The sequence below is a fragment of the Bidens hawaiensis genome, unplaced genomic scaffold (genome assembly GCF_021521415.1).
Source record: "Bidens hawaiensis isolate Kalapana, Puna unplaced genomic scaffold, B.hawaiensis_p1.1 tig00034732_1, whole genome shotgun sequence".
Taxonomy (NCBI): Eukaryota; Viridiplantae; Streptophyta; class Magnoliopsida; order Asterales; family Asteraceae; genus Bidens; species Bidens hawaiensis.
The window spans coordinates 5,885-10,366 of NW_027496035.1; the positions used below are offsets into that span (position 1 = coordinate 5,885).

Consider the following 4,482-nt stretch of genomic DNA (forward strand, 5'->3'; position numbering starts at 1 on the left):
TGAACTGTAAAAGATCTAATGATAAAGACCTGTGTTTGATTACCACCTAAATTAACCAACTTTCCAGCCCCATGCCTATGTGGTGTTCAATTAATCAAACGAGTTTTGTGTGAAACTTAGAACCTGAAATCCGGAGAAGGTTGCATTTTCCTTAAATTGTTTTTTAAATCAATATTCTACTTTTTGCTTGACATTGTTTTTCCACCTTAGTTAGTTAAGTTTATATTAAAAAAATCAAACAAACTTTGTAATACCGACCACATGCTCCTCGTGGTTACAATACCTTACTTACTCTAACTATTTAGTTTAATTGGGTTTTTGACTTACGAAAACGACGGTCATCAGCCTATTATACCTAAAAATATATTTGGCTTAAAACTTAAAGTTTATTCGGGTTGACTAAAACCCATAAATCAGACCGACGAACCAACCTGAATTACTTCGGTCGGGGTTAGTCTTTTCTCGGGTCCGGGTTAGTTTAATGTTTTATTCATGCTAATTTTATTAATAGGGGTGTTCTTCGGGTTTGTTTGTTTGTTTTTTTTTTTTTTTGGTTTTTCGGGTCTGGTTCTTCGGGTTTTAAAGTTTTAAATCTTGGCCTGAAACTCAACCTAAATCTCTCACATGTAATTCGAGTTCGGGTTGGGTTAATCGGGTTTCGAGTATCCTAGAAAACAAAAATTATTTTAAACACTACGATGTTAAAATTGAAAACACATATTCTTCTTTGCTTGTAATGTAAACGACCAAATAATAAAGCTAGCAATATAACTTGATAAAAAAATTTAAAAAGAAAAGTAAAACAAACTCCAACCATAATCGTCTTTAGTCAATTGTGTTTTAGTTGTTTAGTTACGGTTACCGTTAGTCATAAACGTAAATTATAAATTAATAATAAGCATTTGATTTGTAATAGGTGGAATGACAATAGTAAATTAAGGCCAAATTTTGATAACTTTAGTGGCTAAGGCTTATCAGCCTATTATACCTAAAAATATATTTGGCTTAAAACTTAAAGTTTTTTCGGGTTGACCGAAACCCATAAATCAGACCGAAGAACCAACCTGAATTACTTCGGTCGGGGTTAGTCTTTTCTCGGGTTCAGGTTAGTTTGGTTCAGTTACAGGTTTTCTCGGGTTGGGTTTCGAGTAAAACCGAGAACCCTAACTTTATATATGATGCTATTTTCTATGTCATTTATTATAATGAACATTTTATCATCTTTTGTTATAATTCACTATTTTATTAAAATATATTACAACTTATAAAATCATCAGATGCATATTGTAAAAATACACCACGTATGCGTATGAATTGACCATTAGAAAATATAACTAGTCATTTAATGTGAATATTTTAATTGTATTTATTTTAAGAATCCCGTGATTACACAGGTTCTAAATCTACTTCTTGAATAAAACAATATATGCATTAGTGGATATTGGATCTTTTGAGGATCTATAATAATATGATGATTATATTTTGCATTTTATGGTAAACTTACAACAAGCTAAGATTCATACTTATCATAAAATGCTTCCCATTATTTTTAGAAATAATTTTAATTCTAAAATTAATTCGATTCTTCCCCTAGCTATAAATTAATTCAATTTTCCTTCTGTATGCATATACTTCTTCATCGTCCTAAACTCAAAAGCTTATTCAGATTCCAGAGGTTAGTAGCCAGATTCAACCTTTTCTTGAAGTGCTCCTTTTCTGCATGCATTGTATTCTTATATGTTAACAGTTGGTTTTAATTTATGATTTTTATATACAAAACAGTCTAATAGTTATGGTATTGTCCGGCCCTCGAGAAAAGTATATAATCTTATTATCGATCATGAGAAAAAGATAAAACTTATGATTAAGAATTTAGATGCATATACACCCAGGGATGTAAACGAACCGAACATTCGGCAAGAAGTTTGTTTATGTTCGTTCGTTTAATAAATGAACAAACATGAACATTGAATTTCGTTCGGTAAGCTTGATGAACGCACACGAACACAAACAGAGACTGCACTTGTTCAAATGTGTACCGTGTTGGTTAACTTTCGTTTACATATATTTCATTTATTAGAATTTTACTGATGCTATTTTTTTTCACTATAAGTATTTAAATATAATTATGCTTATGATTACTCTGCTAAGCTTTTTTGTTTTTATTGTGTGGTGTTCTTTCGGAGTGTTGGGTGCAATGTTGTTGAAACTGGACCGGCCGGTTCGATCGAGATTCGGTCCACTGACCAGTCCAATTCTATGTAGTTCGCTCGGCTCTTAGAGAACCGGCCGGTCCGAACCGGGTTGACCGGAAACCGGACCAGTTGAACCGGTTTACTATGAAAAAATATTTTGTTTTGAAAATCCTTTTTCCTGTCATTTTTTTTACCAAAGTTGTTTGGCCAGGCCGACTGGTTAAACCGGTGAACCGGCCGCTTGTCCGGTTCTCTGTCTGATCCGGTTATGAAAACATTGGTTGGGTGATTCTATGCTAATTTAGTGATTACTATTCTTAAATTAATATTTGTTCGTTTATGTTCATTCGTGTCCGGTTACACTCGTTTGTGTCTACTGGTGTCTGTCTGTTTAGTGTTTACATAAAATTAATGAACAGACACAGACGAATACAAACAAGCTCAATTCCTTAACGAACGAACACAAACACAAAATTTCGTTCAGTAAGGTGTTCATGAACCTTTGTTCGTCAAAGCTTAACGGACTAACATGAACAAAGTCTTGTCCGGTTCAATTCAGTTCCTTTACACCCCTATATACACCTATTAACTGCTTTTATCTTCTTTATAGGAATTTATCGATGAGAAAGATATGGAAGTGAGGTATGTTAAAGAGGATAACTATGGTTATTTACAAAAATACAAGGGGGTAGTCCCAAAACATAATGGGAGTTGGGGGGCTCAAATATGCTAAAAAACCAACTTATATGGTTAGGAACTTTTAAATCTGAAATAGATGCTGCTATAGCCTATAATAGGGCATCAATGAAGCTTAGAAGTGTTGATGAATCAAGAAACTTAATTCCCGTTGACTAACTCAACTTATCTAGAAGCAAACTATCAACATCTTTACAATATGGAAACTATTCTAGCTATGATCAAAGATGGATCATATCAAGCAAGATTTGAAGACTTTCAAAGATCGCACAAAGATCTAGAGAATAATAATAATACTTAATGTGCTGAAAATTGGAATTTGGGGTTTTCTTGTAAGGTGCATTTTCAAAAAGAATTGACAGCAAGTGATGTTGGTAAGTTTGGAAGATTGGTTGTATCTAAGACTACCTTTATTCACAATCCAACCCAACTCAACTTCTTAATAAAAATTAATTTTTCTCTCTTTCATTTACACAACCTAACCCAACCCAGCTTTTCACTTTTATTCACAATCCAACCCAAATCAATTATTTTAATACATATATCTTAATAGCTTTTAATTTATTCTATAAAATTTAGTAAAATTAATAAAAATATTTATTTTTTAAACAATATTATTTAAGTATAAAAATCATTAAAAAAGATAATATCAAAATTCTATTAAAAAAACCTTGAATTTTTACAACTATTAAAAAAAACAAAATTTTATATATAATAATATTAAAAAATACATATTTTTAAAAGTGCTCCGTTTCTAATAAAAATGATATCGAAATATTCATAAAAATAAACTAAACAAGACTATGTTTTTAGATTTTTGAAATAAGTCAAATAATATAAATTATTAAATAAAACTCTCAAATTATATAAAAAACAAATTGCTGGAAAGAAAAACAAAAGAATATTTAATTAAAATATCGGTTGTGACCTAGGTTGGGGTTGCAACTCGGGTTGTAGTGTGAACATGATTTAATCTTTTTATTTCTTCTTCAAATAGTGTCATGACCTCCTAAGAGGTCACCAATAAAAGTAGTCTAAGAGATATGCTATGAGATATTTTTCCACCTGTATCTCATGACGTGACACTAACGTTGCCGTTTTATGATAATGAAAAAAGATTATGGAAATTTAGGTATAGTTATTGGGAAAGGAGCCAATGTTATGTGTTCACTAGGGCATGGAGTCAGTTTGTGGAAGATAAGAAACTTATGCCAAAGGACAAGATAATATTTTATTACCAGGAAAGTGCAGGGTTCTGGGTGATTGTTAGGGATTTCAAAATAGCAACCTGGATTATTTAGAGAGTCGTGTGATAATTTTCAGATTAAAAGTTATTCTGGTGGTTCTCCAAAGTACTTTAATCGGATAAAACTCTAACTTGAGACAAGAATTTCGTATGGAATTTGTGAGGAAGATGAACCAGAGAAAAATCATCAATCCAAATATGAGCGATATATTAACCTAAGGCAGTTTCCAGGCAGTTTCAAAGAGTTATCTATTCAAAATTCAAAATTCGTTAATAAATAAACTCCAAATTAAACTTATGATTATGTGTGACATAATCATAAAATTCATTTTTCTAATGAAATTT

At 31.3% G+C, this 4,482-nt stretch overlaps 1 pseudogene; it reads left to right on the forward strand.

Moving 5' to 3' along the window:
• The first annotated feature begins 2,805 nt into the window (after positions 1–2,805).
• On the forward strand, positions 2,806–4,192 carry LOC143586627 (AP2/ERF and B3 domain-containing transcription factor At1g51120 pseudogene; annotated as a pseudogene).
• Positions 4,193–4,482: the final 290 nt, after the last annotated feature.